General features: G+C 37.3%; 1 long non-coding RNA gene across 2 annotated transcripts in view; it reads left to right on the top strand.

The window, feature by feature from the left end:
- The window catches only part of LOC309479572, a 77,363-nt gene that overhangs the window by 26,403 nt on the left and 36,385 nt on the right, over positions 1-14,575 (top strand). Inside the window, exons 2-3 of one of the 2 annotated variants that reach the window (XR_014199318.1) lie at positions 5,391-5,512; positions 8,311-8,390. This is a non-coding gene — a long non-coding RNA (uncharacterized lncRNA). The remainder of the gene's footprint in view (positions 1-5,390; positions 5,513-8,310; positions 8,391-14,575) is intronic. The other variant, XR_014199317.1, reaches the window with a different exon arrangement.

Here is a 14,575-nt window from a genome sequence, read left to right as displayed (position 1 = left end):
ATATCACATCCAGTTTAATGTCAGCGACATCTAAATATAACTCTGTCACCCTCTTGAGGATCAATTGTTACAACCATGCCAATACATGCATGTCAAGTTTAACCAGTAAGAGGAAAGACAGGAAGACAAAAGAAGAAAAACATTATTAAGAAGTCTTATTAAATTATTGCAAAAAGTTAACTTTTTTGTTTGTCAGCATGAAAGAAATTCACCTTCATCTTTTTTAAAATGTTATTTTATCTTATTGTGAACGATTCCTCTATGCATATGTTTCACTTAAAAATTTTTGATAACTCGATCATTTCTTATAATCGACTGCAAGCCTTCATTCAGATCTGCCTCCATCCAATCCATAACCGATGGATGGAACCAAGACCTGGCCAACATTTTTTTTCTTTAATAATAAATTTCACTCAGATGGATGTCACAATAAGAAAGAAAAGACCTGTCACCACTTCCGTTTCATGACGACTTAGTTAGAAAAGGAGAAGAAAATAATAGTAAAAAGGAGTTTTTTTCTTATTCGGTGCAATGAATTCGATCCCTGATTCTGACAGAGTGCTGGATGGGTGATTTGACCAGTAGCATGTAAACACAATTCACAAGAATAATCAAGAACCACAGTGTTCATGAATTGCAGCTTTTATTGGAACAGCATGACAGAACTTCCTTCTGTGTGAAGGCTGTTGGTCACAGTCACTGTTCAAAGGGCTTCTATGAATAGTATAGTACTGAAGTAAACACTAGCGGAACACTGTTGCCTTGTTTGTTATTAGAGGATTATGTTAGTATCATGGTAGGAGTCAGTGCTTTCTGAAAACAATAATGCAAAGGGAACAGATGTGGCCCCACTGTGTCTGGCAACACATGAAATGTCAAGTGCACTTGAAAGAATCACTGTGTGCAGAATCAGGCTAACACAATCTCTCTCTCTCTCTCTCTCACACAAACACACACACACACACACACACACACACACACACACACACACACACACACACACACACACACACACACACACACACACACACACACACACACACACACACACACACACACACACACACACACACACACACACACACACACACGAAACCGCGTCCTTCTCAAAGGCTTTAGATTGTATTCAGCTTCCTCAGTGTACTAAGCCTGCATGTATACTATTATCTCTCTATATTTTTATTTTATGCTGTTATTTATTTAATCTTAATTGATTTTAGTTAACCTTGCAGATATGACTAAACCTGTGTGTGTTTCCATAAACAGTGTTTTCTGTAGTAGACCATTACTGTAAAATCTTAGTCATTGATCCAAACTGATTTCTTTTAGTTAAACTGCATCAGATATGAAAATGTGGGGCTGCTCTGTTAATTACATTAGAATTAACTTTTTTTTTTAAAGGTGAAGTGTTGTTTTCTGTTTAAATACTTTCTCTTATCTCAGCTTAGTGTTTAGAGATTATAAATAAACCATTGGTAGGTTTATTTCCCTGGAAAGTGTAAACACTGTCTCTGTGGCGGTATCAGAACTATTTGTTTGAGCATCCCGACCAGCCCAACATAGGAACACTGGCTCGACCAATGCCGTGCATTTGGGGGAGGGGTTATTCGTTTTTTTCTGACCAATGGCTGGCAGGGGGGGTGTTTGGGAAGCATGTTTGAAAACTGTCATTATTCATTCAATTCTATTTGATGCCAGGAAGGGAAGTTACACACTTCACATTTAAAGGGATAGTTCACCCAAAATACACTGGACCTCGCTTACTTTCATTGTATGGTCAAAAAAAAGAAAACAGCACTGAGGTATTTTGTACTCATACAAGTTTGGAACAACATGAGGGTTAGTAAATGATGACAGAATTGTAATTTTTGGGTGAACTATCCATTTAAGAGACATGTGCCATCAGTATGAGGTTAAATAAACATGTCTCGTAGCCCAATTCTCTGTGGACAGATTGTATGCAAAAGAGGATCCATCAGAGGATAAGCCTCAGAGTGAGAGTCATTGATCTCCTGTGGAACCCGATCAGCAATAATCACCCCCTTCCCTGCTCTGGTGATGCTAACCTATCGATCTGTTCCACGCCCCCTCTCTTTGCACACATTTATTTTCATTAACATTGCTACAGATTGGGCACTTTAGACGTCATAGAGAAACAAACATGCACACAATCCAATGGGGCACAGTGGCCAGGGGTCTCTGACCATTTGGGGGCCCCAAACTGTTACAGATATTATGCATGTAAACAAAAATGTTTTTGTTCTTCTTGAGCAACTGGCTGATCAGTGTAAAATTCTGCCATATAAGAAAAGATGGTCCAGTATCAAGAAGCTATTAATAATCTGTTTTGCACAGAAAATACTAGAATGAAAGACTTAATTCAGCTATTTGAAGACTAATCAGTAGTTAAATTTGGAATTTGAATAGGAATGCAGGGATTGGAATTTACTGAATAATTCTGGGGGGGAAATTAAGTTTTTCCATCAAAACTTTTTTTAAATGTTTTAACTTTTAAGCAAGGTTCTAAAACTGACATTCAAAATTTGTCTTAGCAAACTCCTTTAAAAAAAAAAGAAATAAATGAAATTACACCTTAAGACTTAATGAATTCTATGAATAATGGTTATATGGATTTGATTTATTTATTTTACTTCCTGAATTCACTTACAATTTCAATTCTACTTCCTCCTTGGTAGTTGCCAGTTCAGATTCAAGAACTGAATTGGAATTTAATAAGCATTCTTAATTCAGTTTTGAGTGCTGCACAACCCTGCAGTTTAAATGTGGAAGTGGACCATGGATCTGACTGGATTTGTTCTCGTGGTCCAGGATAGATCTATAAATACACATGCATGCTAAAGTAGAAAACATTAGGGAAAGCTATATATTATTATTCCAGCATCTTGGGAGTTTTAAACAGTTCTTATACAGCATGTATGTTAAAAAACCTATTAGGTTTTCCTCCTGGTAAAGTTCCTAACTGGGTTTTTTAATGGAATGTAAGTAATGAGCATTAAGGAAAAGGACTGTTAAAGAGTTTGTAAGAGAGGGGCTATTAGAAAGGGAGAAAGCGTTGTGAGGGAGAGAAAATGAGAGACTGTTTTAATTAGTGTGGTCATCTGAGGCATAAGAGGTGGCTTGTTGAAATCACCTCATATTAATGAGAGATGACCTACAACCAAAGTCACGCTGACTTCAGCTAATAGGTACCGTTCTCCTCCAGAGGAAAGCAGAACGGCGCACGGCACTGCACACTCCCTCGACTCACAAACCGCCCGCTGTACATAATCTGCTCTCCGTCTGAGCAAGGAGACAAATCAATACGTCATAAATATATGCTGTAATATTTATTCATGGCTGATCTGTGAGCCGCAGAGGCCACAAATCTAATTCATTCAACACTATCGTGTACAAGCAGGAAACAGCAGCAGCCATTAAATAAAGCCCCATCGACCGGGCCAAGAGATTCCAACAGTGCCGTGTCCGATTGTGCCTCACGGCCACACTGGAGCCAGAGATCTAACCAATCACGGTGCTCAGACAAAAATCCACTGATGCTGCAATGCCTTCTGGGACTCTGCCTGCTGTCAGGCTGCAAGTTTGGGGAGGTGTTTTGTTTAACAATTCATTTATCTGGCAAAAAAAGAGAAGGATGAGCACTTATTAACTTCTCTCTTGCCCAACTCTTCCTCCCAAAGGTATTCCTCCATAAATAAAGGGAGTGAAGATCTTTGCATAATTGTTTGTTTCTCTTTAAAAAAAAAAGAAGTAATTAAGAGTGTGGGACTGAAGGGCAGTGAGCCAGAAGAGGAGTCGAGGGAATAATTAAGGATTGATCAACAAGAGAGACATCTACAGGAACTTCAGTCTGTGTTGGCACGATCACAGATGGCACTCTCAAAATATCTTTCTTGTGTGCATGTGTTTATTTGTGTACACTTGAGTGTATATGTGAGGGTGGTTTAAAGGGGCCTTACATTGTGAATTAAAATGTTTAAAGGAATGTTTTACAGTCTGACAAGGCACACAGGGTGAAAGGCGCAATAAAGAGTAATGGAAGTAGAAATGCAATATTGATTTGACACAGTTAAACCTGGAGGGCATGAGGAGGGCAAATATGCACTGTAAAAATTATTTTTCTAAAATTTACAAAAATTAAGTTGTAAATGAAACACATCGTTGGAGTAAGTTTTACAAGAAAATACTATTTCAGTCTTTCTACTTCAAAATGTTACATTTAATTCAGTGTTTATTGCTCTGTGTAATTATTTGAGAAACTTACCTGCAATTTCTGAGTGAAAATTGTTTCAAAAGAAATCTTTTTTTTTTCATTGTGATCTAAATATAAATATAAAATATAAATAAAAACTAAATATAAAAAACTAAAACTATTAAAAACATTTCTGTTTATTGGAATAAAGCTGATATAAAAAAGTATAAATATTAGAAAACTTTTTGCAACTGAAAAACTAAACGAGAATTAGAAATACTGCCTTGGCAACTAACTGAAATAAATAACTTGTTATATTTAAGTGCTAAAAATGACTAACTGGAAATCAATAAAAACTTAAACTAAAATGAAACCTATAAATAAAATAAAATAAAAAATAATAAAAAAGAATCAAATTTACAAATAACGTTGAAAACCAAAAACATAAATAAAAGCTTTTCAAAATGTTTATAAAAACTAGCACTTTATTTCAATGGTCCATTTTAGACATTCTACTAACTATAAGTAGCCTAACTATGCAACTAAATGCAACTCAAATTATTTTACTTTAACCAAACTATAATAGTGTATAATTCTAAACTAACACTGGTAGGGACATGCAATTAGTAGAGGTGATGTTTCCCTCCATAGTCTGATAAAATGACAAAACATACATCCGGAGCATCCTATCCAGTAACAAGCTGGACGCTGACTGACAGACAGCAGCAGAGGTGGACTTGCAAAATGTAACCTGTCCACAGAATCGTAAACCAGTGTCATGTGGTGCAACATTGTAACTGGAAAGCAAGTATGATGATGCCATTAGAGATATTGTGTGACCTCGACTCAAGCTCTTCACAGGATGTGGAAGACAAAGCGTCAATTTTATCAACCAATGTTGATGAAACAAACTTTAAGGTTGCTATAAATCAGTTTTCACGCTTTGAAATGTCAGGTCCCACTGCGTGCATATGGTCTATCAAGATTCGATTGAAGTTCGATTTGAAGATTGAAGTCTCCAGCAGCACAACCATATATGGCTAGCTCTTGTAAAGTCACAGTAGTAGCTGCTTGTTTGGAAGCAAAGTTTAAATAAAGCTTAGGTGTTATTTGTGAATGTGAGATATAGGATACTGAATAATTAGCGGTTCAGAGTGCTGATAACCAATTCTTCTGACAGAGCTCACTGTGGGATACATCAGACGAGGGAGGGAGAGAGGAATAGTGCACGGAAGGAATTATTGGGGACCGTTGTGCCAGAGGAACTTAGCCTGGGTCTTCATGAAAAGAGTTCAAACACGGGTAAGCTAATTATGACAGATTTGCAAAGGCACATGTTTATTACGCTATTCTTAGTCAATCAGTTGATTGGGCACTTTTGGAGACTTAAATCACATAAAATGTTTGACGGTTACATTGCAAGTGGCACATATCACACAATTCTTTTTGTGAAATGTTTAGCTTAAAGTGTGATTTGTCTTTATATCTCTTGATTTGATATACGTTGTACGAACAAAGTATGTTACAAAAGATTTATATTTCAAATAAATGCTGTTCTGTTGACCTTTCTATTCATCAAAGTATCCTGAAAAAATGTATTACTGTTTCCACAAAATATTCAGCATCTTATAATAAATATAATATATAATATAATAAATATGAAACTGTTTCAACATTGATACTAATTAGAAACAAATCATCATAGAATTATTTCTGAAGGAGCATGTGACACTGAAGACTGGAGTAATGGCATCACAGGAATAAATTACATTTTCAAATATACTAAAATAAAAAAAGTTATTTTTAAATGTCCTTAATATTACTCTTTTTACAGTATTTTTGATCAAATATTTTTTTGTGTGACTTACAGAATATGTGAGTTTGTGTGTTGTGTCATATCATTCATTCTATAAATGATGGTTTGTGAAAATGGGGCAACTAATCTGCATATATACTGTATGCCTGTGTGAGTGTGAGTGTGAGCATGAGTGTGTGTGTGTGTGTGTGTGTGTGTGTGTGTGTGTGTGTGTGTGTGTGTGTGTGTGTGGCAATAGCACAGACTTTAGTCTGACTGGGCAAACGTGCTGTCTCCCTGCCGTGTCTTCAGCCGTCAGGCCCCAGACAGCTTACCTTGCTGGCCTCTTTCTCCTCCATTCAGCTCTAATGGCCAATCCATCCATTCTTAGAACCCACAGCCGTCATGATGGGCAGCTAATTAATCACGATTGTGCGTGAGCTGGCCTGTTTCCTTTTTTTATAGTCAGGGAAGGTCTGATTCCTCAACCTTGCCCCAACGTGAGAAATGCATCAAAAAAATAAATAAATAATGCCTGCACTTAGCTGAGACACACACACACACACACACACACACACACACACACACACACACACACACACACACACACACACACACACACACACACACACACACACACACACACACACACACACACACACACACACACACACACACACACACACACACACACACACACACACACACACACACACACACACAAACCATGTCTCTGTAAAGAGAATGATGTTTTGGTCATGGATGCACTGTCAGTCAGGTGCTATTTTCTGAAAAATGCCCCAACCACAAATCAATAACCTGCCATTTGTGATTAAGGGAACTTGACAGGAGACGGGGAAGGATAGTGAGGAGGAGAGCGAGAAAGAGCGAGACAGATAGCAAACTATGAAAAATGATAGCTTAGACAAGAAATGCAGAAAGAAATGTGGACAAAGTCTTGAATTGTTGGAGAATGAGTTACAGTACTATAATAACTGAAGTTAAATAGCTTTTTGGTCTTGTTACGAACGATCAAAATGCAGGAAAAAGGTTAAAAATTCTGCAAGTGTAAATGCCGTTCAGTGCTGGTCAATGTCACATTCTGTCGGCCCCACGGTGACATAGAGAACGCAACGAATTGTGGGGGAAATCACTCCTCCATTTATCACCCGTAGCTGCTCTTATTGGAGAAACCCTCCTATGACTATATGTCAGAATCCATGATTCATTTCCTGTGTGAAGGAATTCCAGCAGAGGAAATGAATAGAGTCCATAAATTCAGATAGACAGAGCAGAGGGAAAAGCATCCAGCCTCAGAGTTTTAGCTCTGACATTCACTAAACCTGCTGTTCTGAGGGGTTAATATTCTCACTGAGGGAGTAAATGCATTTCTGCTCCATCCATGACAGGGACTGGCAAGATTAAAACTACAGTAACCTTAAAGAGGGAAAGCATGGTTGAGAATGTGAACTAAAACCAGCTTAAATCAGTCATTCATTAGAATTTGATGAAAATCAAAACAGGGCTGTGAGTGATGGACACAGTCTGTTCAATATGTCCTACGTGTCAGTTTCACATTTTTACAACCGGTGTTTTTTGTTCACTGGAAATGTTTTAATGTATCAGGTATGCAACACTAAGACATTTTGAATGGACTGTACTTCCATCCCTTACAGCTTCATTTATAATAAAATAATTATAATAATTTGTTACATTTATATAGCGCTTTTCTAGGTACTCAAAGCGCTTTACATGGAAGGGGGAATCTCCTCAACCACCAATGTGCAGCATCCACCTGGATGATGCGACGGCAGCCATATTGCGCCAGAATGCCCACCACACACCAGCTTACTGGTGGAGAGGAGACAGTGATGAAGCCAATCAGTATATGGGGATGATTAGGAGGCCATGATGGACAGAGGGCAAGGGGCAAATTTGGCCAGGATGTCAGGGTTACACCCCTACTCTTTTTCTGGGATTTTTAATGACCACAGAGAGTCAGGACCTCGGTTTAACGTCTCATCCGAAGGACGGTGCTCTTTGACAGTATAGTGTCCCGATCACTACACTGGGGCGTTAGGTCCCACACAGACCCCCTGCTGGCCTCACTAACACCTCTTCAAGCAGCAACCTGGTTTTCTCAGGAGGTCTCCCATGCAGGTACTAACCAGGCTCAGCCCTGCTTGGCTTCAGTGGGCAACCAGTCTTGGGCTACAGGGTGATATGGCTGCTTGACATTTGCATTTGAATCAAGATAAAGGTGCACCCAGTAATTATTTTTTGTTTAACAATTTTCTGTTACCAGTTCATTCGTTGCAGTCAACCATGAGAGAAGCTGTCCAATAACTGTGGTAGCCCATTTCTGCCTCAGTAAAAATAAAACGGGTAATTGAGTTTAAATAAATAAATTTGCTATTTTGAGATACACTACAGTTTAAAAGTTTTTTTTTTAAATAATAATTTAATAACAAATTAATATTTGTTCAGCAAGGATGCATTCAATTGATCAAAAGATTTCTATTTCAGATAAATGCTGCACTTTTAAACTTTCTATTCATCAAAGAATTCTGAAAAAAATGGACCATGGTTTCCACAAAAATATTCCACAAATATTTTCAACACTGATAATAATAATAAATATTTTTTGAGCAGCAAATCATCGTATTAGAATGATTTCTGAAGGATCATGCGACTAAAAATTCAGCTTTGCATCACAGGAATAAATTACATTTTAAAAATTACATTTATTTTAATATATATTAACAATAATACTGTTTTACTGTATTTTGTATCAAATAAATGCAGCCTTTTCAAAAACATAAAAAACCGTACAGACCCCAAGGTTTTGAACAGTAATATATATATATACTGTATAGCCATAATTGCGAGAAAAAGAAACAATTGTATGATATAAAGTGGCAATTTGTAGTTTATATTTTCAGGCGGTAACATAATAAATTTACTTCCATAAATAAAAGGATGGTTACCAAGATCAAGTATTCAGCTGGTCATGTGAACATGACATAATTTCTTTGTGTATAACTTTTTTAATGAAGAAAAAATTACAGCTTTAAATATGGCACCTCTGACTAACGTCAGAAAGGAAATGCTTAAAAGAAATAAGTACAAAATTATATAGATCTAAAATAATGGGTGATACAAAAATCCTCACCTGATAGCATTTTGGGACATGTCCACAAATGTAAACCTACTGTATACAGGTTATCTGTATCAAAGCAGAGGTAGGTTGACTCACAGCACGTTTACCTAGATGGAGAGATACTGACTCATGCCATCATAGCTAAACTGTCCCACTCGGTCTCTCTCTCCCTGGGGCTGGAGCTCAACAGGAGACATGAAGTCTCCTAAGCGAGCAGCTGTAGGGGTGCAAAAATCTATCATAAGTAAATTATGACATTAAATACTCCCTCTGAACTCTTAACTAGAGTCTCTTACAAGGTCTTCCTCATCTGCCTCTGGGATAACCAGGACCAACGGGTAAACACTGTCTCTTTAATTTGCTTTAAATTTGGGAATTATGCAGGTTATTTTTTTGTGGAGCCCAGGGAAATTAATGGTGTAAATGGATGTTGTTGTTGATGGAACAAAAGGCTTGAGCAGCATTTATTATTTATTTTTTTACATGGTAGCACATATTGAGTGATTTTATTGCTTGAAAAGTCATTTGTAACCTTTTGTTCCCATAATATTGCTTGAGCTGTGCTTGAGGTTGACTAGTTTTACTAGTTATGCAGTCTGGACAATATAAAGGTTAATGCATTAATGAAACGTGTAAAGCTTTTTATGGCTGCTGTACTGATGCACATGAATGGTTCAAAAGCTCTCAGAGATTTTAGTAGCATCAATTTTTGATTTTCAGGTCTCTCCAAACCAAAGCTGTGACCTGTACCGGGGGTGTATTCTCTGGCGTTTTATTTTGTCAGTACGTATTTTAAGGCTTTTTAGTCAGTTCCAAAGATTTCTATCTCTGGCAGTCCTAAAATAAAGCTCCACAGTCCAAGCTTTAACTGAAAAGATGGTGGGAAGACTGAAATATGACATGGTGCACTGCTGACTGCATTCTCACCCATTTTCCCATGTGATAAGTCCTCCAGGCTGACCTAGTCCAAAACCCAGCAGGTCCTGGCACCTGCTGAGAAACACAGCCGGGAACCTTGCTGGGTTTTACCGAAGAACAAACCCCTTATTTATCAAACACTGGCTGCAATGCATGTTGATCTAAAGTCAGTAGACTCGGCTAAACACAATTTGTACAGATTTCATGGACTAAAAATAAGAGGCAATGTAGTAAAAATAGGTCAATTCTGAGACTATTTTGCCAAGATTCTTGCTATAACTTACCCTGGTAATCCAGAGTTCTCGCGAGAGCACAAGTTGAATTTGCTCAGCGAGTTACTCTGGTGTCGAGTAATGATGCTCATTAAATATGCCCCTCGATCTGAGCTGCACCAATCACATCGGGTTATCTGATATAGGCGGGCCAGAGGCGAGCTAAACAGATGACGACAGCGCTGTGACGTCGAAGTCATTAGTAAACATTGCAAGATGGCTACGGATGAATACCAGTTGTTTGAAACGGCTTTGGCTGCTACAATGTAGCTGGGGTTTATTGTTGTGATTGGTCGTAGTGTTATCCAATTGCGTGCAGTGAGATTTTCAAATGCACGCTTGGTGCCGCCCCTCGAGCTGGGCGATTTTCATTAGTCGACGCCAGACCATTAATCTTTTAGATTTAGGTCTGGATTTCCAGGCTAGCTATAACTACATGATTTACTTTAATGACTTTGTATGGAACCAAAATCCCTTTAATGCAAGTCAATTCAGTGACTGGCTATCTTGGAAACGTCCCAGCTTTTTTGTTTACTGCAGGTAAAAGGCATACAAGTACAGCTTCTCCAATACTCTTTGTCAAGTTGTGTGTGTGTGTGTGTGTGTGTGTGTGTGTGTGTGTGTGTGTGTGTGTGTGTGTGTGTGTATGTATGTATGTATGTAATAGCATATTTCTACTCATTTATACTTTGAGAACAGTGGTACCAAAAATGTTGTCGGGCTGGTCCAGCTTACATCTACAGTATATCACAAGAAAATTTACATGGAATTCACATTTCTACAGCCACCATAATATAAGTAAAATAAATGTTAATATTTATAACTTTTCACAATACTTACTGTTATAAAAACAGTTACTGACTTTAATTACAGTAAAAAAATGTCACGGTCATGTTTTGAGTTTCTGTGGTTCACTTTTTTTTATTATCTGCATGCGTTTTAAAGCCATATCAGTCTAAACTGAATCTAAATCTGATATATGGTTTTCTGAGCGCACAGAAAACTGGATCAGTTTTCAAAACTGGATCAAAACTGTGTCAGACGGCGCACAAAGTTCACATTAACAGTCGTTATGTCTGTGAAAGTAAACAGCAGGGAAAGAAATCACAAGTGTATATTAGATAGGCTATGTTAAAGTGAAAGCAGCATGATATTATTTTTGCCTCTTGTTAAATTTAATGAATTAAAATAAGCTAAAGTAACACGATTGTTTAATATTTTGTCACAACTTCATTTAATTGTGTTCAATCAACCTAATATATTTAAAACTGAAGTTTACTTAATTAAAGCAACACTAAGGAACTTTTCCTCTTCGGTCACCCTACAGGTTGGAAGCGGAATTGTCCATTACCGCTGTCGTAAATAATTTCGCCGCCCGCAGTCTACCGTCGCACGCACGCTCTCTGTTTATCTAGCACCGGCTTTGGAATGAATGATGTCCACAGACAAGGTAGAGTATGTTGCATGATTTCATGAAAGCATGATGTATTGCGACATCAGAAACGAAGAAAAACTAAATAATGACTATTGTAACGCTTGCCGTTAAGCAAGTCAAATTTTTAGTTTTCTTATGTCTCATTCAGAAACGCGACACTGTTTGGCAAACTTGCATAGTGTGGTTATAGCAGATATAGGCTGCAAAGCGAATCCAGAAGTGCCGTTCACCCTGTCACGACTTGATGAACCACTGATATGATTTTGGAAACATTATTTTAAGGTAAACATTTTTACTTAGTGTTGCTTTAATTTGTGTGAAAACTACATGAATAATTTTTATTGACAACTAACTGGGCAGTGGATCTGTAGTTCCCAGCATGCTTTGCAAGGGACTGCATTAGGAGGGTAAATTTAGGGATTAAAGTGTTATTTTATGTGTTTTTCTGTAAATGGAAAGATGTTGTTAGTTAATATTCAGTTATGTTAGAAACTTAGAGGACTTTCTGTAATGTTTTTGAATTTTGTGGTTACCATGCAGAAGAGTGGCTACTGTGTTTAGATTAGGGCTGTGGGCACTCAGTATACACTATACATGCATTAAACCTCTTTCGCAAAGTGGTTTTAATTTAATTGAACACTAGCAGCTTCTATCATTGGAAATAGCTGTAGAGTCAAAATAGCAAAAATTATAATGTTGGCGATTTTAGGCAGAAACTAAATGTAGTCAACCTGACAAAACTTCTAGATGAATCCTGCAAAAATCTAGCAGGAATGACTAAATGAATTTAAGTTCATACAACAAGATTACAATAAATCATTTCAAACAAATTAGATTTTGTTGGAAAAATGTAATTCATTTTCGTGGAAAAGTTTTCCTTAATTTAATCAAGTTAGTTCAACAGCTTATTTTTTTGAGTGTACTGATATATATGCTGTTAATATGAATCAAACAACAAAAGAAAAACAGAAAATCACTCATGGCTCTTGATTAAATAACTTTAGTAGCTTTAATAAGAATACATTTCTTACTTGAATGCTGCTGTTAAATGCTCTGGCGAGTAGATAAACATGGCGGACTGTGTACTGCTCTCAGGATGGGGTCTATGCTAATAGGACAGAGTCCATCAGCAGTCGTGGGCGGGGCCTGTGCAATGTGATGTCACAAAAGCTAGAATCTGCAAATGGTTTGTTCTGAGACACTGCTTATGATTTATGAGGATTAAAAAAAGAGGAGTGGATGGATTTTTACCACTGTAAATAGGTCCCCTTTAATAAAATATCTGATTATAAGTTGTATATATAGGCACCACTATGCTCTCCCATAATACAAAAAAAGATTGTCACAGTGGCAGTTTTTTTTTTTTTTTTTACATAAGTTTAACGGGATACAATAGGTTAAAGGGATAGTTCACCCAAAAATGAAAAATGATGTCATCATTTACTCCCCCTCAGGTTGTTCCAAACCTGTATACATTTCTTTGTTCTGTTGAACACAAAGGAAGATATTTTGAAGAATGTGGGAAACTGAACAGTTCTGGGGGACCATTGACTTCCATATGGAGCTCATAATATGACAAAACGATTTGAATTTGAATTGTGTAAATTTGAATTATTTGCAAGTGTAATCTAAAAAAATTGAATTTTAGGTGGTAGTTTAAATAGTTCAGAATTTGATTTTTTTTTAACGAATATTGAACATTTGAAATTTAACAAATTGAAATGTTTTTATGGCTGAATTTTATAGACATGTATTTTCAAACAGCTAGTTTTTTTGTTCTGAATTCGTATATTGCAAATATTCAGTTTAAAAAAATACAGATTCAAGTTTTCAAGATGAAGAAATTCGGAACTTCAAATTCAGTTTTCTAAAATTCAAGTTCAAAAATTCAAGTTCAAAAATTCAGATCTTACAGAAAGTAGGTCACAGGTCATCCACAGGCAAGAGTAAAGGATCTCAGATAAGTCGAACAGAGCATTTTGGCTGCACTGCAGTAGTTTTCTGCCGCAAACGCGGTGGTGGTTCAAGAGAATCCGTGTATCTTTCATTCAGTCGTTTTTTATTTAATATTAAGAGTAGAAAAATGAGAAAACAGCTTGAGTATTAGATTTCTAATATTCTAGTAGGCCTAATAGTAATAGTCCGCTGCAGCAGTTGCACGGAGCTTACAAAACTTAACGCGTGTATTGCAACCTGATTGCAACCAGGGCCGGCGCGTGCACTTCTGCCGCTCTAGGCGAATTTACTATTTTTTGAGCTTCGAAGCTGCGGTAGTAATGAACATCGAATATTCAAAGCTTCGAGAGGGTGCTGAACATATTCTTCAATCTAATAAAGGCAGGAATCTCTATGTGTCTATATGTCCGTTTGCATTTTGATTATTTCGAGAACCGTTCATCCAATCGACTTCACAAGGGAGTGCAGTGTAGCATTTGGTGGTGCAATATAGATGGACACGCGAGACACGACACGTTCAGAATTAATAAACTTTTAGTAAACTACAGAACACCGCGAGCGGGAAGCGGCGCACCTCAAGCGGGCAGAGCTTATATACCAACCCGGTATCACGACAAGACGTGAAATAATCACGTTGGTCCCCTTTGGAAAACGTGTAGATGTCACAGTTTAACGCCCTCAAACGTGAATCTTACACGTCCTCAAACGTGAATCATACACATGTAACGTTACCCTCAAACGTGAATCTTACACGTACCCTCAAACGTGAATCTTACACGTACCATTATCCCGGGACGTTTGCTAATCCTACCCCAATCTAATCATAACC

The sequence above is a fragment of the Leuciscus leuciscus genome (assembly GCF_965113295.1).
Source record: "Leuciscus leuciscus genome assembly, chromosome: 1".
Taxonomy (NCBI): Eukaryota; Metazoa; Chordata; class Actinopteri; order Cypriniformes; family Leuciscidae; genus Leuciscus; species Leuciscus leuciscus.
Note: the sequence above shows the minus strand (reverse complement) of the source record. Positions and strands in the feature narration are given on the sequence as shown.